This window comes from Nothoprocta perdicaria, unplaced genomic scaffold (assembly GCF_003342845.1).
Source record: "Nothoprocta perdicaria isolate Ctin4 unplaced genomic scaffold, notPer1 scaffold_2, whole genome shotgun sequence".
NCBI lineage: Eukaryota > Metazoa > Chordata > Aves > Tinamiformes > Tinamidae > Nothoprocta > Nothoprocta perdicaria.
This window is the reverse complement of record NW_020455204.1, coordinates 576,574-598,487: the sequence shown is the minus strand read 5'-3', so window position 1 is coordinate 598,487 and position 21,914 is coordinate 576,574. Positions and strand designations below refer to the sequence as shown.

The following is a 21,914-nucleotide window of genomic DNA, read 5'->3' as shown; positions in this document are numbered from 1 at the left end:
TGTGGATTTCAGATGAGGAAAGTAGTTGCAGGCAAGACTGGATGCAGCCTGTCCTTCCGAGGGCAATTCATCCTGTTGAGCTGCCTCAGCACCCTCTGTGTTTAAGAGAAGCCTCTCCCTCGCACGCCACACGCGGGGCCGGAGCACCTGCTAACATGCAGACACGCCAGGATCCTTTGAACAGCAGCTGCCTATGGGGAATGAGTAAGAAACTGCACGTAGCTGCTGCCGAAAAAAGCCTTTTAGCTCATTCTGTGGTCAAAACTGGAATCTCACTGCCTGTTCCCTCCGTATTAATTCCTCGTGTTTAATATTAGCCTTCTGGAGACACCCTGTGCTCTCATCTCTCAGGCATTCGGTGGGAACCCAAGGGAGGAGGTTCAGCTTTAAGGAATGTCATGTTTCCCTCGCCAGCGCAGCAACTTCGCTGTCTACGCCCCAAAGAGCTATCAGGGAAAACTTAAAACTGCTTCTAACGCCTTTAACTTGGCTCACGTTTTCATTAAAGCTCTTGTGCTCATCACAACTCGCTTATTATTTTATATGCATTCACTCAGTCCGCAGTAAGACTTTTTAATCAACCATTGGCGGGCAGCTCACACCAAGCTCCAGCTCCGTGTTTTTCTTCCCATTTGCAAGAAATGGAGGGAAAAAAAAAACAATTTTACTGAGTTCAGCTTGTAAACAGAGATCACAAGCAATTAATTTATTGCACAAATTAGGTGACTAACCAGAAAAGCTGTGACACAGCACCGTTTGAAGAGGAGAGCACAAAACAGCACCCCTCGCCGGGAACAGAGGCCTTTTAAGTTGTTGCACGTTGTTCTGAAGGGCAAATGAGGACAGGCTTCAAACTCCAGCAAGAAAATAGCTGTTGGGGACAGAACAGCGGAACGAGGGGGTGTGGGGCACCGGCAGCACACAAAGCTGGGCCCTTCCGGCTTTGTTTAGCCGAAAAGCGCCCCAAAATGCGCCTCACCTCAACCTTGTGCCCCGAGCTCTTCCTATTTGGGGCCTCCGGGCCTCTGCTAAACCTCCTCCTCTTCCCGGCCCGGGCCGCCGGGAGGCTCCCTGGGGAGCCGCTCACCAGGGAGCTGCCGCGGGGCTGCCGTGCCCCGCCGGGGCCGCCCCCCCGCCCGCTCGGGCCTCCGCGGCCCCGCCGGGGCTCCGGGACCCCACAGCGCTAACGGCTCCCGGGCGCGACCAATCGACGGCCGATCGCCCCCGCGCCGCGCGCGCAGGCAGAGCGAATCGAGCGCGGCTGGCGCCACCCCGCCCCTCCGCGCCGTCCCCACCGCGGGGCCGGCCGCTCAGGAGGCTAAGTGGCGCTCCGAGTGGCGATCGATGCAGCGCCGCTCCCTCGCCTGCGCGTCAGGGCCGTGTAGCCGAGCACCGATGCCCCTCCTCCCCTCCGCTCCCACCCATCCGTCCCGCGACGAGGCTCGGCGGGCAGGCGGTGCAGCCGAGCGCCGAGCCGCGATTGGCCGCGCCTGGCGGGCGGGCGGCAGCGGCGGGCAGGAAGCGGCGGCGCCTCCCTCCTCTTCTTCCTCCCCCCCCCTCCTCCTCCTCCTCCTCCTCCTCCTCCCGGGCGGCGCGGACGTGGCCGCCACCGGCCTCCCGGCACCAGGTGAGGGCGGCGCGGCCGTTGGCGGGCCCGCTGCGTGAGGGGGTCGCGGTGTCGCGCAGCGGCTGCCCTCAGGCTCCGAGGTCCCGCGGCTGTCCCGGGAAGGGCGGCGACCCGCCCGCGGCGGTCCCGGCGGCTCCCGCGGGGCCCCGGGCCGGCCGCGCTCCTGCCCCTGTGGGAGCCCCGTCCCCGGGGCTTTGCCCGGGGGTCTCCGTGCCCCCCGCCCCGCCGCCCTGGCAGCCCCCGCACCCCCGGTGTTTGAGGTGTTTGAGCAACGTCGCCCGCGCTGTAACCGAGAATGCTCGATGGCCAGCTCTCTTCTTTTTAACACACTGGTTATTAATAAAAATGCATGACTTCTTAGTGTTTTGTGGCCCACCGCGGGGCTGCAAACTATTCGTGCCTCTATTCATGTATTTAGGGGCGGCGTCAGATTAAGGTTTTTTCATTTACCATATTCACGTGAACTTTCTTTGGCATTTCATTCGAGGGAAAACTGAGCCAGGTTGTATCCACCTTCTCAATGTGAGAGTTTTTGACTTTAAGCTATTCTTTCACATATATATTACCTTTCTGCTCATCCCTGTCACTTTTCTTCCTCTGTTAACTATCACTTGAAAGGATCCTTGCAAGTTAAGGTTTTTTCCTTTTTTTTTTTCCTCCTACTTATATATTGTAAGCACCTGTCTCATACTAACTATCTGTTGCTGAGTTAGTTTTTCTCAGTGTGTCGCAGAACGGGACGGTCGGTTGACAGAACTGGGCTCTGTCCCTTCTTCGGACTAGTCCGATGGCTTTAAACAGAACGATCCTTTTGCACGTGGCCGAGGGAGGCTGTTGGGAAAGGCCGTGGCCGGGAAGGAGAGCGGTGGCGCCGGCAGCGTTGGCCGCTTCCGCCGTCCACCGGCTCCGGGTTGTTCTGCAGCCTCGTGCCAAGCTGCAGTGCCCGGGTTGTGAGGGAGGGGAAAAGCCTTCCCTTTATTTGTCGCTTTTACAGTGCGCTTATGCTTTTAGTCCACAAAGTACGTTGCAAACCCTGTGAGTTTGGTATCTAAGCGGATTTTCGTAAAACTGAATTTCAGCGCTTGCTCAGCTTTTTAGTAGGTGTGTTTTTTACCCAGCAGGAAAAGAAGTCAAAATAGAAAACTTGAGGAAAAAAAAAAAAAAAAAAGGAATGTTTTATTTTACGCCGTGTCATTTTTAAGCTACTTCCGTATTTGAGGGCCATTGATTAAACCAGGATGATGTGATTGCCTTTGGCTCGGTGCTCGTAACAAACGTTGTGCAATTGCGCCGTGCGCTGGCTCTCCCGAAAGCTCGCCGGGGTTTCCCGGCTCTCGTTATCATTCTCTGCGTGCTCTGTGGTGTGTTTGTTCTAATTTGTTAGGTAGAACGTGCCACACAAAGCACCGATTTGGTTGATCCATGTCCCGGTGGACATTTTGGGGTAAAAAGAAGGAAATCTCGCCCTATGCTGATGCAGCAGCACTCGCGGCTTCTCGTTTGGCTGGGCTGCCCCAGTGCAGCAGCCCAGTCTGCACCATTAAGAATCATCAGGGGCTGTTGCGTGTCCGGAGCTGTAATCTGTGAACCTCACTTCCTAATTAATGAGGAGAGCAGCTGAAACAGGAATTAGGGTAAATGAGCTGGGTGTGGTCCTCATCTCTGAGCTACCGAGGGAGGGAGGTTGGAAATCTGCCTTCAAATGCCCTGCGATGCTTCTGGAGGGTCTTTCTGAAACCTCCCTGCACAGCAGTGGGGAGCAGCACTCTAATATTCAGCGTTATTACTTTGTTTAAGTTAAAGACTTAGCATATATTCCACCTGAATGCTGGAAATAAGGGAGAAATGCAGGTAAAGATATGCGGGCTTTGCTGTCGGATTGAATAAAGAGACTGTACTGCGAGGGAAAAAAGGTTTGAATTCGTTCAAAGAGGTGTTTTTTTTGTTTGTTTTCTTTTCTTGAAATCAGCTTCTCTCAGTGGCTTGGGATGAGTGTGTTTTTACTGAGGACAGCAGAGCATTTCTGAGCTGTTTGGGGCTTTTCTTGTTTATCACCTCAGCCTTGTGTTCGCAGTGTCTTACTGGACTTTCCCTTGGTGTCAGAAATTGCTGGATTAATTTGTAGGGACAGGGAAAATTGGGGTTTAATATAGGGAGCTTACAGAACGAGTTTGTCTGAGCTGCTAATGAAGTAAGCACTTCTGTCCTTGAACAGGTAATAGCTTGATGTTGATGTAATTACTATTTTTCCCCGCCCTGAATGTTAGGTCCCAATGGACTCTGGTTTGTTTCAAATTTAATGAAGCCCATGGTTACGTGGGAGCGTGCGGCTGCATTCCCCATGCCTTGGCTGCCCAAGGCTTCAAGTAAGGACATTCTCACCGTTTGTTCAGCAGGTGATTTTTTCAGTTGCTGTCTCCAAAAGAGAGTGTAATTGGGCACGGCTGGATAAGGTCAGTTAATTGGGCCAAGTTAGGGCAGCTCATTCGGGTGCATCTCTGTCTTCAGAGTTTGGGAAGAGCAAATGGGCTCTGATCCGGCTTCCCAGAGAGTGGGGAATTCCTCAAGGAGGGAGTAAACGGTGGCCTTAGCGTGTTGTGTTTTAACTTGTGAAGCCACTTGGTGACTTTTGCCTGAGCCCCTTTGCTGCTGCTTATCTGGGAGAAGTCGCAGAGAAGTCGCCCGTCAGCCCATCCTGCTAAATCCCAGCCAAGGAACCGATGTGCTGCCCACCTGCAGTTCCCAGCAGCCTGAAACCCCTCTGTTTGGGGACTTTCGCATTGCATGTGTTTCATTTTTCTTCTAACTTTCCTCGCGATTTATTACAACTATTATTACAGTATAGAACGGGCTAAAGGTTGCATCCCCAGGTAACTGCTTTTCAGCACTGGGAAGGAGATGAATCCTGCACTGAGCGCATGCATTTTCACCTATGTTAAGCACTTTAGGATGAAAGGTGTTGTGACTACCAGATACCATCACCACTTTATGAGCAGGATGCCTTTATTAGATAGGATTTGATGAATAAGTGCCAAATAGTGTGCATGCTGAGGGCGCTTCTGGAGCGATGCAGATAATGTGCTTGCTTCCTGCACTAATTTTTTAATTTTCCTTCCTCTTAAATAAACAATCTGAGATCCTCCTGCACAGAATCTGTTGCCACAGCGAGCAGACTTCTTTCGGGCTGCCCTTGAACACTGCAAGTGTTTAAGCCAGATTTACAAGAGTGTAGTCACCGATGATTCATGGTGAGATGATGTTTTTCTTCCTTGTAATGGAGCATATCTGAGTGTGCAGCATATGGGACTGCTGAAAATTGTTAAACGTAGAGCCCAGATTTGATTTATTACACGCTGAAGAGAGTTGGGCTTTTTAGTCCAACACTAAGCAGAACAGTTTTGTAAACAGCTCTGGCTGCTGCTTTTGTTATTGGACACACTGTGTTGTAGTGGTAACTTCTCAAGTAATTCCTCTAAATGAAAACAGCTTTCTTGGAGTAATTATGCATGTCTGTTTCCCTGGAGAAAATGTAGAAATTTATTGGCTGTTTTATTAAAAATATGTGATTTCTGAGACTGAAAGAGGTTTGAAATGCAGGTCTGTCCTGCCAGGTCGCGTAACCCTTTAGCTATCCAGCTGGATGTTTATTTTGCTACAGCTTCTTGTGGGGGAGGATTTAAAAACTGAAGTCCTATAGGCCTCGTATGGGGAGCAGAGGTAGGAATAACGTGGAGAGGGATGTCCGTCCTCCCGTCACACTCGCCAGCACCTCTTTGGGTCTCACCAGTGGTGTTGCATGGGGTGCTTAGAGATCAGGAATTCCAGCTGTGTCTCCTTGAGCCCTGCCGCACTTCTTAATTATTGGTCTTTTAGGTGGCTGTGGTCTCTTCAGAGCTGGCATCGCTTCTGCGGAGGCCTTGTACCCTCCCTGCAGCGCAGCTGAGGCTCGCGGGGGCCGCGGGACGCGGGGAACCGGGAGCTGCGCCGACGAGTGCGTTGGTTAAGCTTGTGAAAAGTGATTAAAGCAACGTGCAGGAACCTTCGTTTGAACTTGAGAGTGGTGCTTGCGTTTGGCTTTTTCCGAGGAAAAATTAACAAACTTGTAAACGTTATCATCACTGGTGAAAGAAATTATAATCCCCATTTGGCACTATTTTTCTTACCCCCAAAAAACTATAAACATCTGTAAATCTGTAAACATCTTAGCTGTTAAAAGGATTATATACATTTTTTCTTTATTTGCGTGAAGAATATCAGAAAAGTTATTCAGTTCCTACCTGCTTTATGTCCATCTGCTTTGGGACAGAAGCTTTCAGTTCAGTGCTGCTTGTGCTTCCACTCATTTTGGCTGGTGCAGATGAAGTTTTGAGTGCGTTGCATCCATAAGGAAAAAATATTTATGGCATCATTAGCAGCTGCTTTATTTAATAAAAGGAAACATTATCTGCAGTTGAAGGAATTCATGACTTCTTGTTGCCTTGAGGACCTTAGATCCTCCTGTCTCTTGCCTCATTCTTAGTCATAGGTTAGAAGGGGAAAGCAAGTTTTTTAACAAGCTTTTTTTTTTTTTTTTTCTCCTCCCTTCCAACTCTTAAGCAGTTTCTTAACTGTAGATGAACTGATCTTTGACATAAACTATTTGAATAAACAGAGGTTAAGGAAAGTATTCCCTTTTCACCTGCAGAATGAACAACTGCTATTAAAATTCATTTAGCTCATCAGCAAAATCTGATTACTAGTTTTAACCTACACATAAACTAGTCAGAAGAGCAATAATCTTAAATTTATTCTGTAGCATTTTTAACCTTAGCATGCAGTGGTTGTAATTTTAATTTCCAGCCTCTTTGAAAAGAGGGGGGGAAACATTGCTTATCTGGAAAGTACACGAGTGGCAGAGCAGATAAGATAATTGAGACCTAAATGTGAGCTAGGATGGAAACTGGGTCTCTGTTGTACAGTTGGGTCTCATCCAGTTTGCCACAGTCGGATGCTGCTTTAATGCATATTAATGCCATGAATTTTGTCATCCTTTGGAGAACGCAGTGACTTTTGACCCTCCTGCTGCTTTTGTATTGAAAGTCCTGAGCTTTTAACTGAAGCGATAGAGGCTCCTGCTTTCAGAGAGCTTTATGTCGCTTTGCGATAAGATAAAATACTCCCTTTTTTTCAGTATCTGTAACAACATTTTGCTCCTAAAGCGAGGAATAGAAACCAAAAATGTTCCCACTAGCTGCACAAATATTTCTCCAAGGCATCTATACGCATTTCTGAGCAGCGTCTTTATCTGTAGCAGGATGCGCACAGGAAACGGCAACCTTTCCATTTGCAGTTCTTCCTCTCGTGGGGAGCTCCTGCTGTGGTTTTAAACGTTGTTATGTTTGGGACTTGATGATGACCCAAGTGAGTAGATGGTGGTAATGCACACATACAAAACTAGAATAAAGGAGTTGTTACTGCAGTGGTTTCATACTGCAAAATGTGGTATGTATGTTTGCTTTGTTTACTTTAACTCTGCTTTTGCACTTCTTAAGTTTGTAATTTTGGGCAGGAATTTTTCTTCCCCCTCTCCCTCAAAAGTCCTTAGTTTCAACTCAGCTTTTCTCCTAAGGCAGGTGAATTTAGTACCTTTTCTTATTGCAGTCGCTATTGTGCATATTCTTACGTTGCAAGAAATACAGTTTAGGAAAGCAGCAGGTTATAGTAGTTTTAATCCAGAAGAGCTTCTTGCTCTTCGGAGCAGCTCCTGAACATGTCCTACGTCAAAGTTGCTGCGTTGCAAAGAGCTGCGCAAATGCAGATAAGCGTGTGCTGTACAGTAGGAGCAACACAAAATCTAAAGGCTCCCTAAACACCAAATTCTGCAAATTCACGTGTGTTTGGGAACCTTTATTTTATATTTGGGATCACACTTGTGTGTTGCAGTGAGGTTTCTGCGAGCCCATCATAGTAAGGTGGGCGATAATCCGCAGGCCAGAGCTTGTTGTTTGTTTCCCCCCCTTTTTTTTTTTTCTTTCCAGCTATCAGAATATTTTAGAGCAATGTTATTAGCATTTTTGAGCGACCTTACCATTTCTTGACACGCTGAGCCCAACCTGGACCAGAACTGGGCAAACCAAATTGCTGCCCGGTCTGTTGCACAGTTGATACTGAATTTAGGTGCTGGAGAAGCTCAGGGCAGCAGAGGCTCCCTGACACGGCCAGGCAGCGACTGCAGCCCCGGGCGACCTGTGCAGCGCTGCTTGTGTTTAAGGTCAACTGCTTGCAAACACTTTGAGGAAGGCCTGTATTCAAATACTATTTATAAGATCAGACTAATTTCTTTCTTCATAATGATGGCTTTTTGGCTGATGACAGGAGTGGAATCCAGAAGAACTGGATTTTTACGTGCCACTAATCAGCTGCATATCCACAGGGAAGTCGCTTGGTAGCTTTTCTGCCTCCGTTTTTTTTTTTTTTAATTAAATTTTTAAAAAATGCTGACTAATACGTGCCTCACAGGGCCCTGAATGCACAGGTAGTAGCCACATGCTGTGAGATCTCCAGAAAACACTACAGGAATGTCCAAGGGGTTTATTATGGTGAAAGAACTGGCAGTGAAAGAACTGGTTAAGCCTGGGTTAATGTCAGGCTGTTCATTAAGGGCAGACTTAATAGGCGAGGCTCTGAGAGCAGCTGCTCTTGGCTTCACCTGCAGTTACAGTGGACAGCTCGAACCTGCTGCAATACTGGAGCATTGCAGGGGGTCGGAGCGGGGCTGAGGTGGATGCAGGAACGCTGGGATCCACCTTGGGCTCTTCCTTTCTGCTTCCAAACTGGCTTTGCAGGCAGATTGTGCCATAGCCACAGTGGATTTTGTCCATTTAGCCCCATGGTGATTGCTGCTTCTGCCACTGATGTGTCCTTAGCACCTTCTTGTCCAGAAAAAAACCGTTTATTCCACTGAAACCTTCCTTTGTATCTGCCTGCCTCTGGCTGTTGTTTTTTCACCTTTTAATTGAACAAGACAGGAATGTTTATTAGGTAGCAGAAACGTTAGCATGTGATATTAGAGGTATAAACCAAGCAGAAATAAGAAGAATTTGCAGCCTTCAAGCTCAAGATGTCTTTATTTAAATTGAAAATCCAATCCACTTCTGTGCGATGTCTGTATTTTGTTTTTAAAATTTTATTTCATTGTGCATTTATACAACATGTTGTAATGAGCAATGGCACAAAAACCACAGAACTTCTTTTAGGGAAGAGCGGGTTTCGGGGTATTTTCCAAAACCAAAATAACCTTGCCAGGCATTTGCAGTAGTAGGTTAAACTTCAGTAAAGCTCCTAAAATTCAACAGTGCTACAGTCACCTACCTAAAAACAGAGACAGCCTCGGAAATTGAAATGTAAATCTAGGCTTACTCTATTTGCCTTCGGGGGTTGCTCTCTTTGTGGTTATGTGTGTTAGCTGGTTCTGGTGACTTGGCAAATTTGAAAGGTATTGTTTAAAAAGAAAAATCACCCCTCATTCTTCTGTAAAAACAGGTCTTTGGGACAAGGAATAGGGTTTTGGGAGCATGAATTCAATGGTGAATTTCAAATCACAAGACTAAGTTAACGTGAATTTCAAGCTGATGTTGCTGCTGGAGAAGAAAGCGGCTGTTGCTCTCCGGCTTTTCCTTTGCTCCACTGAGTTGTGTTGACCCACCATTTTTGGTACCAGGTGCTGGTGATACAGGTAGCGACACAGGTCTGGATGTAGAAATTGGTCAAAGCAACCCGTGTGTTTTGCAGAGGGTGTTTGGTCAGCCAGGGTTAGGAGGGAGCAGATGGGGAATGAGGAGGAGGCTGGAGACCTCCCCCAGCTCTGGGAAGAGTGGTGTTAAAAACCAATCACTGGTAAAACTCATCTTCCCTCCTCCTCCTCTTGAGAAGAGCCTGCAGCCCTGGGTGAAGCTTGCGAGTGAATTGGCCGGTTTCACTTTTATTTCCCGAGCACTGCTCTGAGCAGCTGCAGTGTTAGGCTGCACGCTGCAGTGGAAGCTTTAAATCCAAACTTTCATGCTTCAGATACGTGGCGGCTTTTCTGAATGTTAGGTGCTGTACGACAGGAATCGGGGCACAGGGGAAAGAAGTTATTCCTTAATATTGAGCCCCAAGCAGTGCAGAAATGTGAATTCCTTGGAGCGCGTAACCAAGAGCCGCAAGTTAGAGGAAGGAATTAGCTTGAGGAGGAAAGATGCACTCGCTTATCAGCGCCGAGGCAAGGCGGAGGGGGCAGCACGGCGCAGCAGGGATGTTTTTGAGCCTGGCTTAGTGCAGCTGGCCCTCGGAGCCAGCCGGGAGCTCGCGGCAAGGATGAAATATCTCCGTCGAGGAGCGCTCGGCGCCCGGGGCTGGGCCTGCCCGCGCGCCGCAGCTGCGGCGGCGTCTCCAGGGAGGAAGTGGAAGAACTTTCGTCCTCGTCCTCTGCCTTCCCCGCGGCCGCGAGCGAGGAGGGCGGCTCGGCCCTGCCGTGAGCCCGGCACTGGGCCCTGCGCGAGGCCCCTGGGCGGCCCGGGAGCGGGCAGGACGCGGGAGAGCAGGCGGGAAGGGCTTTCTCCTTCGTCCTCGGCCGCCGGCACGAGGAACTTCAACGAAGAGGAACCGCAAGCGCCTGCTGGCGCGGGCAGAACCCCCTGCCCTGGCGCAGGGCTTGCTCCAAGAAACTCCTGCGACGTTGAGGCTCCTGTAGTGAAACAGATGGTTTTGCTTCCTCCTGCCCTATCCAGGCTGGGCCCAACATCTAGTGTGGGTTGCTGAAGGGAGTGTTTAAACCAGGCCCTTGCACTTTAGGGCCTAACCAAGGGGCTGTGTTTTACATGTGATGTCTTTGTTACCATTGCGCCAACATGAGAGACTCCGTGCCTGCCTCATCGTGAGAGAAAGGAGGTCGGGGAGGACGTGTTGCCCCTTTACTGGCTGCTTGCAAGGACTTGGGAGGGTCTGTGCTTCCTCCGCAGGCTGCTCTGGTATCTAGGGCTGTCTTTTGACAGGGGCACATCTCCTGCGCAGGTGACTTCCAGGTTAAGATTATCCCAAGTCTGTGCTTCTCTTCTGCACTCACTGTTACCGAGTGCCCCTTTTATGCTGCGTGTAGAAAAGGCCAAGATCCAACATGCCCAAAACGGGATCTCCAGAAAACCCACTGCGCTCAGGTCGAATTTAATCTCAGTGCAGGCAAAGCTGGAGTGGGCAAACCTCACAAACTAAAGCTTCGTTTCGTCTTTACGATCAATCCAAATATTTTGAAATTAAAAGCAAAAGCGACGTTGGGTGGATGGATGTGTGTGTTTGTGGGCGACGCCGCGGCGTTGCAGGCGGAAGGAAGCGTGTGGGGCCGAGCGCCCCGCTCGCCTGCGAGGTGGGGCTCGCAGCTGCCCCGTTATTTTTAGCTTCCGATTATCTCATCGTAAATGTGGATCTCTCTTTTTCAGCATGTTCAGTAAATGAGGCTCTCGGTTTCTTCCTATGAAGAATCATTTTCCCTACGAAAACTCACCTAAATGTGGATGAGTTCTTCACCCCTATTTTATTCATTCCATCTTTAAGACTTTTAGTGATGCAGAAGTGAGTGGGATGCATTTTGCAGGTGGCTTTACATGCTTTTTTTTTCTGCCAGATAGCTCTACTTTGGATCCTGTGGCTAAGGCTATGGGTGCAGTCAGGATTACAAGGAAGAGCCAGAGCTTCTAGAGCGACTTCTGCACTTGGAAAAACAGAAGCTTGATCAGAAGGGAGGGAGAGAAGCAAACAGTGGATGTGGATTTTGCTCCTTCCATGCAAGAATGTGCACCAGGGTGGTCATAAAGGACTTTTTTATAGGTAGAGATAAAAGATACCACCAGTTTCCATCAGTGCATTTTCCAGTCACTCACTGTGATAGTGATTCATAATTATTTTTTTTCTTACTTGATGGCTCATCCTCGCCTGAGAAAAGATGTGTAAAATGTTTCCATTTTTAGCTCTTGAGGATAATGGATGAATAAACTTAGCCTTCCTTGGCTGTTGTGCACAGCAGGTGAACCTTCCTCCTCAGGATCAGCCTTTCACTCTTTCGCTGCCCTGGCTTAAAATACCAGCCCTGGGAAGGCTCCTCGCCCGCTATCTGCACATGGGTGGAAGAAAATGTTCTAGTGCTTGAAAATGTGCCGTGAAACATAAGAAGTTTTCCGAAGGCATGGAGCAGCATTCTCCTGGTTCCGGACTGCCCCCCGGCGTGTTCGGTACCGCTGCATGTTTGTTTGCTCAGAGCTACCAGGACTTGCTTTGCTGGGGGCAAACACTGGTTATTCCTGGCTTCCTTGAAAAATATGGAAGCACAAGATTGCCTTTTGCAAGGAGTTGTTTGAAACCATCGACTGGTTTCAAAAAGGAGGTGGTTTTGGCTTTCGAATTCTGTCCTTCGCTGCGGCCCTGTCCGAGCAGCTCCTAGGAGCAGCGATGGTCAGAATGAATGGGAAGCGCCCTGCATGCCGGGTTTGGAGGGGAAGGTGGACGGGCTAATTTTAGAAGTGAAAGAGAGGAAGATGATGGTTTGTGGTAAGCTTCAACAGGCTGCCATGGTGGGGGAAATGCTGCTCTTTTGGGCTGCCAGGGCATATAGGTGCTGCGCTTGTTCAATCTTAAACCACGTGTTTTGAAATGATTTTCATGCTTTAACTTCCCTCATGCTGACTCAGTTTGGTTGTGAAAGTCTGAAAACTTCTGGTCTAGAGCAAGATTTCCGCAGTCAACAGAATGGGTGTAGCCTGGATACGTTCGTGCTTTTCTTTTTGCATTAGCAAAACATCTTCCTTTTTGTTGATCTTGTGGGATCTGCTGCTCTTGCTGACTCCCTTTCCCCAAGACTGGTTCATTTGCAGAACTCATGTTAATACTCCTGATTCCTCGTGCAAATTTGTATATTAAGATGATGATTTTATTTATTTCCCCTCCTCCCCCAGGACGCTGCACTGAAATCTACCATATCTGATCTTGAATGAGGAAGACCTGATGGTGGATGCTTTCAATTGCCGGTTGCATAAACCAGCCCTGAATGGAAGTACAGAGGTAAAGGACACTTTCCATTGCTAATACCCTGCCAGCAGAGGCAGAAGTGCATTGAATGGTGCCTGAATCCCTTACAGCTTTTTCAGCCTCTCTTCGTAGCAGGGAGGGCCTATTCTGCTGCGTTCAGCAGCAGCTTTAGTGTTTTATCCTTCCTCCTAAATTACACAGCAAATGGCGCATCTACTGCGTTCAGTCAGGAAGCTTCTAGTGGTTGAAGTGGAAATCTTGGACCTGCATGTAAGGCTGCCAGATTTATCTGAAGTCTCAAATTTACAGCAGGGAATGAAGAACCCCTGCTAGCTGGGTTGAAGTGAGTTAACCCCACGCCTCCTCTCCCCTAAACTTTCAAGGACACATATTTAGCAGCAAGCAAATAAAACTCATTGTGAAATGTTTGACTAATTTCTCAGCTCTAGAACAGTTAATTCTAACTGTAAGGTATTTTGTTTGTCAAAGTTGCCATCCAGATGAATCTGATACAGTTCTCTCATGCTGGTCATCTTGTTCCTCGTCCTTAAACTGCATGTGTTCTGTCTGTCCTTGTTTTGGAAGATAGTGCAGACTTTTGAAGGACGTTTTACTTTCTGTGCAGCCTTTAAAATCTATTAGATTTCTTTAACATTTGTCTTGGATTAGTCTGAGACTTGAAGGGCGCTTCTGTGTTTGTTTTGACTGTGAATTTATCTTGCTTTCTGACAGAGATTGGTCTGTCTGGCAGTGGGTGAGAGCATGCAAGGCATTGGGAAGCCTCCCAATGGAGCACTGGAGCATGTGCTGGGAATGCTGCAAGGCAGAGTGCTCTGTCAGGCTTGTTTTTCCCCCCAGTCTTTGTGCTGAATTTGTCTGTGATTGTTTCATCATTAATTTTATACCCAAATTGTGAAAAGTCATGAAACGGTTCTCCTGCTTGTGCTTCCCATGGTGCTTCTAGGATATTGGCCCATCTTTGATGGCAAAACGCCCTGATAGTTCTGCTCTTGCTTCATGTGCTCAGCTCATGGACTCATTCTTAAGCTCGATACTAACATTTTAGTTACAGGTTTGACAACCTTCTCATGCACTACTGACATCAGCCTTGCTCGTTATATCTAGAACATAGCAGCTGGTTAATAAATATGAACGTGGCAAACTGGGGGATAAATTTTGCTGCGCTCTTTCTTCTCACCATGCTGTTCTCCCCGCATACCACCTCTCACCATGGAGGACTGCAAAACACTGTGCAGGCTGTTGGGTTTTTTTTAAACACTGGATTAAAATGTCAACTCTTAAGCAGAGGCTTGAGTGATACACAAGACTGAGTGAAAGATTCAGGCAAATGCACTTAAGGGTGTGTGTCTGTGTGTTTGGTTGCTGCATGTGTTCTGCATGTGTGTAGTAGAGTGGCTGAACTGCGCTCTGTGGAAAACAGCTTAAAATCTGTTGATCCAGGACAAGCACAGATAATTATCCTTTGGTCCTCCCTTCATCTGGAATATGTGGAGGCAGAGAGCAGCAGTTAGAGATTCCCCCTCTCTGTTAGCCTAACTTAGTTTAGTGTTATGGGTGTTTTATGCTGGATTGAAAATAGTCTAATGCTCTTAATGTGTCGAGTAAGAGCACCTCGGGGATGCTGTGCTTTGTGAGCACTGAAAATTAAATTAAGCAACCAGCTCATTGCGTGGCTCCTGCAAATGTTCACCAGGTGCAACTTGTGCTGGTGGCTGCACACGAGAGGTCCCCAGCTTTCCCACGTGCCATAATGTGCCTAACAGTGCTCGTTACCTGGGGACGCTGCTGAATCTTAAAATGTGTCAGGTTTAAAACCTCATTTCGTACAGTTCCCCTCAGTGAGGGAATAGCAGCAGAAAGCTTTTCTCCATCAGACATTTACACTGCTTGCAAGCCCATATGAACTGACAGTTTTATCCTTTGCTGGAGAAGGAAATAATCCAGAATACTGCAAGCGCACTTACATAATTGACATAATTGTGCTTGCGTTATACATACTGCATATATACCTGTGACTTGGATGCCTAGGTAACGTTTTACTAGAAAGGTGAAATGCCCACGAGTGCTGGTGTCTGAAGAGTAAAGCGGAAGAAGGGGCCTTCGCCCCGTGACAGCTGCGTGTTACCTTTCCTTGGGCTCCTAGAAAGGTTTGACAAATCTGTTTCTTCCTGTTTTTTCTTTTTGCTAATGCTTCCTGTAGCATAATTTAAAATATATTAGGCCAGATTTTTTGCTGCTTTTGCATAAAACCCAGATTTAATGCACCTTCCTGCTGCTTTGGAGAACTTGGATTTCGGTTGGTTCTAAACCGGGAGGACCTGGGATTTGGATGGATTTGCATACATACAAAATCTAAATACTATAACCAACACTTATCATCTTTATCTATGCAATACTGACTGCAGCTAGTAGCAAGATACTGGGTACATTAATAGAACTGTGTTAGCAACTTTAAATTTGCTTTTTTTTGGATTGAATGAAGACTGCTTGGCAAGTTGGAGCCACAACATCTAAAGAGAAGCTCTACTGATACAACTGGTGCTCTCCTTCAGAGCTAAAACCAGTTAGGGGCTGCTGCCCTGCAGCTCTCGCCCTTTGTTTATTCATCCTACCAGCTGCGGTGATCTGGTTCTTCACCACAGATCCTTCATTTATTGGAAGTGTTTGGAAAGAATTGAAGCGGCTTTACTTTAGGTGATAGCTGTGATAATCCCCTGATAAGAGGTCTTTTAAGGAAAATGTAAGTTAAAAAACAAGGTGGCCTTCATCTGATGCTGAGGATGGGGTTGTGTGGGTGCTCTGGCCTGGGTGTGTTCTCATCTGCGGCAGGCTGCTTATACTACTGATTTCAGAACTGAGCGTGAGTTTGTAACTTCTCTTTTATCACAGAGTTAGTTTCCTGCCCCTTCTTTGAACTTGTGCTCGACGCTGCTGCTGCGCCGAGCACTCGTGAGCAGCCGGGTACGAGCAGCAGTGCTCATCTTCTGCCTGTGCTGGTGCATTGCTTCTGCTACACACATTGCATTGAAAGACTTTCCAACTGCCCTGCCCCAGTTAGCGGGGCAATGTGCAAATACAGGCCTGAGTTCGTGCTCGGAGAAATTCATATTCAAAGTAAATTTTGCAGGGTGAGAACAAGGAAGTTCCTGTTTTGCAGAAAGTGTCCTGATTGAAAAGAGAACTAATGACTTGTCCATGGTTGGACAGAGCCTGTGCGAGTCCAGGAATTAATTCCCAGTAAGGCTAAACTCCCTCTTGCAGATTGTTTTTGGGGTAGCAAATAGCTTTTGTAGTCAAATGCTACAGCCTGTAATCTCTTCTGCAGCCAGAAAATAGTGAATTTTCTTCTGTTGTCAATTTTTTCCTGATAACAACTTTTCTTCTAAGGAGTTTGACCTAATGAATTAGTGTTGCAGCTTTTTTTCTTTTTCCTCCATTTTGCTTCATTCGGGTGCGAGGAAGCAACTTTGCGTTACTCAAAACTGAGGTGGAATTTCTCCTTTGTCCTGCTGGATTTTTATCAGAGTCCTAGTAATTCAAGAAGGCCACCGTGTGCTCACTGAAGGTGAAACTGCGGCTGTTGAGTAATTCTAGGAGCCCGAGGGCTTATCTGGCACTGTTACTAGTTTGCTACTTGCACAGGAAAGTTTGAGCTCTGGTTATCAAATTGGAAGACAAAAATGTATCTTAGCTTCAACTATGTAACTGGTGCTCCAAGTTTGTGCAAAACTGCTTAGAAATTCTGTCTTGCCCTTGTCTTTGCAGTGTAACAGTTGTAGAATTCATCAAGTAGAAAAGATAATAAATATAAGTTTATATACATTATATATAAAGGAATAGTCTTCTTTTAATAGAAGTTTGGCCCATGTCCTGTGTTTATGTCTAACAAAAGGCGTGTTTTAGTTGCTGTTGTGGTCGGACATTAATTTCCATGTTGGTGGAGCAGTTACTTTCCTTCTAGAAATTCATCTGGTCATTGACCTATTTTATCAAATCTTTTTGACTGGCCAGCGTCAAACCTGGAGCACAGGTCAGAAACTAAAGGAGACCAACGTGTATGGGGCACTTCCAGGTGCAGGGCATTCGGGGCTATTCCAGATATTGAGGATCACTAGAACCTCTCATCCCTGACGTTGATGTTTGTCCTCTGATGCTTGTGAGAAGCGGCCAGGAAGGAAGGGCGGATGGAGCAGGCGCTGCCTGGGTTCACTCAACACTTTAAAATTAAGTTTATTTCTTCAGGTCTTTTCTGACCTTAATGCCTCTTGCCTAAAGTTCTGATACACTTAAACTCTGAAGCATTATCCAAAAATACTCTGGTTGTGAGCTCTTACTTGAAATCTGTGGTCATTCTGTCAGTGCACATTTACTGGAAATGCTTCTCCTGGATTTTGTAGCTGTGGGCATAGTCTGTTCACTGCTTCACACTGGTTCCTAGAAAATTTAGGGGAATTTCTTGCCATGACTCATGCTGTAGAAGTGGCAGATGCTACATGCTTTGAAAACGATTATCATAGTTTCTGGAGGCGCTGTAGATGCTACTGAGTGGTAGGAACCCAAAAATATCTTGGGGATGAACTTGGTGATTTCACACCAACACTATTCCTCCCTTTTTCATGAGGATACTTGAGTGAAATCTTTGTGTCTTGTTCCCTATTGGTGCTCTGCAAAAGTGCAAAGTGCTACTGCAAAAGTACATTTCAGCTTTCAAGTTTCATTTTCCACCCTGCTGTCAAGAGGATCTGGCTCTGTTTTTAGTCCTCATAGTCAGCTTCACTGCTCCCCATCTCCATCTGCTTTTGCTTGGTTTGGGGCTTTGTTTTGTTTTTCGAGAACCTCAGCCCCTCTCTGGCATGTGGGGTGAACACCAGGGACTCGGATGCCTCTAAGGATCAGTCCAAGCCTGATGTCCTCAGCACACCTGGGTCACGTCACCGACGATGGCTCTGCGGGGGCTCCACGAGTGATACTGGGCCCCCAAGTACTCTGAAGCAGCTCCAGGTTTGTCTTCCTGCTCTGTCTTTCATGGGGTGGACGTGGAGCTTGTGAGGTTAGGATGGTTGCCCATCCTGGTGTTCGTAGCCTATGCCAAAGTGAACAGAAAAACCCTGCTGGGCTTTGGGGTCAGTGGTTGGGATTCTTAGGTGCAAATTTTGTTTAGAAACGCTGGACAGACAACATGCGTTGTATCCTCATGGTACGCAGGGGAAGTGTCCAAGGAGGGATGGACAAACACTGTCATTTGAGGTTTTTTCATGGAGAAAAAATGCAAATCTCTTGCATGCTCTTCCTCCAACCTCCTGTACAACCCAGCAGCTTGTCTAGGTTGCAGAAAGGAGCTTTTCCACATTTCCCAAGAGTGAACATCAAGAGCTTGCTTCGATGGAAAGCTTTGATGGGCACGTTTGCAGCGAAGGAGCTGGTTTTGCAAATCCAGACCCCGCTGGCGGCTCCAACATGCAGGAACCGCCCCGGAATCGGAGCAAGGAGGAGGTGGTGGCCCTGGCACGCGGGGAAAGGGGAAGCCTGGAGCTGCCCCTTGTACTTCCGCAGAGCGGGCTCAGGAGAGGGCAGTTCCTCTGTTCGGCTTTGTGCTCTTAAGAGGCGCTTTTAAACCCAGCTTAGGTTTGCTCTGTAAGCTCTGCACCCCCTCCCACTTTTGCTGTGCAAGTTGGTGTCAGAACAAAGGAAAGTAACAGCCTCTGTGTGGGGGATTGCATGTGGTCCTACCTCTCTGTGCCCCTTGGTTTGCGCTCCACTCTCTGGTTATTCCAGTGGGATATTTTTTCCCCAAGTTGCAGCATACTGAAAATGGGTCTAGGTTGGGAATGTCAGCTCTGCTGTGTGCTGTTTGCATCCAAATAGTAGGCATTGTGCATCTCTGCTGGTTTTGCTATGAGGAGTGTTGAGTCCTTGATAATGTGAATTTACAAGACCAGTTTGGTGAATTTGATGCAAAAGAGACCATCAGAACAGAGCTTGCCGTTGCTTCTGAAGGATTGCTATCCTTGCAGGTAAAACTTGGGTAAAATCCCAAGAGTTTGGGGTAAAACTCATACTCTTGTAACCCCTGTAAGACTTTTATTTCTCTTGAATTACGTTTTGTTACTCACATTGTATATAGGGTTAGGTAGGAAGACCCTAACCAAAGTTTTTTATTTCTTTTCTTCCCTGGCCGTTCTGCTTAGAAAATCCCCCTCCTCACGGGAGGAGGGATGAGGTGCTGTCCTCTAGCGACCAGGTACAGGTGACTTTTATTTTTTTTAATGTGAACTTTCTCTATGCTCCCTTGGGGTTTGGGACCAACCTATCATACAGGAAAACACCAAACTATCCAGAGTTTATTAGTTAATGTTAGGATTGCTCATTCCTTTAATGAATGGTGGTGTGACCCTCGCTGCAGGAAAACCTCCTTGCTCATTCATAGGGGTCTTAGGAAAACTGTCCCTAAAATTAACCGGAGCAAAATGAAGGGACTTCCAAACTAGGATGCAGTTGAGAGGCTGCTGCCTAATTCATCACACAGACGCAGTAGTGTTTAGAAATGATGGAACTATCTTCTGTTAGCCTTCCTGCCAGCTTTTAGTTTCTTATTGACTCTATGCTGACATACAGTCTGACAAAACGTCTGGCAAAACCTATGTCTGACAAAAGCTTCTGGTTAAGGTCCTGGAGTTTAGGCGATTCTTTTAGTTTTGCCCCCTTGTTTGCCCTGCCGTAACCGCACGCAAGGCACTGAGAACCGTGGCAGTGCTAGAGACTTTCCCAACCTGATAATTCCCTGACTTATTCATAAAGCAGGCAGCACAAGTCTTGAAATTTTGATCAGGTGCCAGTTCCTTCAGTAGCCACTCAATTCAGAAACCTTTTTATAGCTCTGCTAACATCTCTGAAGACTGTTGGGCTTAATTAATGTTTAAGACTCTTGAATAGAACATGTCAAGAAAGGGGAGGCTTTCAGGAGCCAGGTGGGAGCTGCTCTGCTTCAGGGAGTAGGAAAGATAAAGGACAGGCCAGCATGTGAGTTGAGTCACTTGGTGCCACTTTGCTTCCTTGAAGTGTCCTGTTCTTTGTGTTCTTTTTTTTGCTTATGAATGGTGAGGCCTCTTGTGAGGCCACACCTGCGGTACTGGGTGCAGTTTTGGGCTACCCAATACAAGAGGGATGTGAAACTTCTAGAGAGGGTCTAGCAGAGAGCAGCAAAGGTGATTAAGGAACTGGAGCATCTGTCTTACGAGGAAAGACTGAGCAAGCGGGGCCTGGTTAGCCTGGAAAAGACTGAGATAAGATCCGATCAATATGTATAACTGCCTGAGGGGAGAATATAGGGAGGAAGGGGCCAAACTCGTCTTGGTGGTGGCCAGCGGCAGGACAAGGGGCAACGGGTACAAGTTGAAACCCAGGCAGTTCCATCTGCATGTGAGGAAGAACTTCTTTGCTGTGAGGGAACAGCAAAGAACTTCCTTGCTCCCTGGAACAGGCTGCCCAGGGAGGCTGTGGAGTCTCCTTCTCTGGAGATCTTCAAAACCCACCTGGATACAGCCAGGTGACCGATATTCCGGGTGTACCTGCTGGAGCAGGGGAGTTGGACTAGATGGTCTCTAAAGGTCCCTTCCAGTCTCAACCATTCTGTGAAGTAACCGGGTTAACAGGGGTTTTGAATTAACAGGCATCTGTATGGAGTCCTTTATGTGGGCTTCAATTTTTAACCTTTTAAGCTCTAGCACAAGAAATAGAATGCCCTTAATGGCCCCTTCATGGATAAATAGGAATGCACTTTATTTACTTATTTATGGTGGAAGTTTGGACCAGGATGGTGAAATTGCCATGAAAATACTCCCAGTCAGGTAAAATATTCTGTTTTCTACCACCTGCAAAAGCAGAGTTTTAGATTTCTCAGAAGTCAAGTGAGAGGAAGATTAATTTTCCTGTAGAAATATCTTTTTTGTTTGCCCAAGTCAATGAGTCCTAACATTGGTGTTGTCATGATCACTGGCATTTTCCTGCATAAATATCTTAAGTGCAACGCTGAGCATTATCAAGCAGCACAAAACCTGTATCCTGTGGGCATGTTCGGTGCATTTGGCACCTTATAAATATCTTTGTAAGTAAATTTTTCTTCGTGTATTGAGATACTGCGTAATAAATATATTGCAAAAAAAGTCACAAATCCCACAGACCCTGCTACTTCTTCCCAACAGAGACCCATGCTTTTCCTCCAAGAATTGTTAATGGATTATTAATTATTAATGGTGAAATATTACATGGAAAAGAAGGCAGTAATGAAGTAAGAATGGTTGCAGAGATTTCTTTTTAATTTGTCTCAAAATTAAACAGTTTCTGGAGAATTTGTCTTAATCTCACTGTAATTTTTTCAAGGCTGTAATTTTGAGTTTGCCTTAAAAGATACAGATCTTGTTTGAGATACTTGTTTCTAAGAGGAAATCGTACCATGTATGGCTACTCCAGAAGATGAAGGTCTGGTTTTCGTGGTTATTACTCTCGGACATGAACAGTGAACAGAATAAAATGTGGTCAAACAGCAGTTTTATCCAGCACTTGTGGTACTAAAGTACTTTTGTCATCCTTAATAGAAAGCAGAACTTGAATAGACTGACAGAAATGACTGACTGCTGCCGATTTAAGTCCAAGAGCATTGCCTGCAGGGGAAAATATGCTTGGCAAAGAAGTTAATAGTGATGAAAGCTTCACTGTAGCAGTTAAGCTTAGATATCCTAGCAATTAAGTTTAGATATCGTTAGATTTAAGAAAAAAAAAAAGAGGGAAAAAAACCCTCATTATTTAATCTCCATTTAGGCTTTATTTTCACTTAGTTAAAGATAACAAATAGGGTGTCAATATCTTATTGATGGATAGACTGTAGAAGCTTTATTCGGCAGGACTGCTCTTTTTGGTTTTGGGGGTTTTTGTTTGTCTCTGGAAAAGTTTGTCATCTTAATTGCATGGGATTTCAGTTTAGTTTATGACACTGAAATTACATTGTGCTATTAAAGACAGCTTTCCTTATTTCAGCTGACAAGGTTTACAGAAAAAATATTGGAGGAATATAAATATATATTTAATAGAAAATGAGGAACTTTTGTTGAAATTAGGCTCTGTAGAATTTTATTTTTCTTTCTCCAAGAAAATCTTGTTACAGCAGAGGATATAAAGAAGCAAAAGTCTAGCTCGCACTGTAACATTAACTTTTAGTAACTCTGAGACTACCTGT

At 46.5% G+C, this 21,914-nt stretch overlaps 1 protein-coding gene across 3 annotated transcripts in view; it reads left to right on the top strand.

Moving 5' to 3' along the window:
• The first annotated feature begins 1,573 nt into the window (after positions 1–1,573).
• The window catches only part of TAOK3 (TAO kinase 3), a 73,472-nt gene continuing 53,131 nt past the window's right edge, over positions 1,574–21,914 (top strand). For 2 of the 3 annotated variants that reach the window (XM_026037561.1, XM_026037559.1), the window contains exons 1-2: positions 1,574–1,627; positions 12,589–12,694. The gene's annotated coding sequence lies outside the window, so the exon portion shown is untranslated. Of the gene's footprint in view, positions 1,628–3,459; positions 3,479–12,588; positions 12,695–21,914 lie in introns of those variants that run through there. The other variant, XM_026037560.1, reaches the window with a different exon arrangement.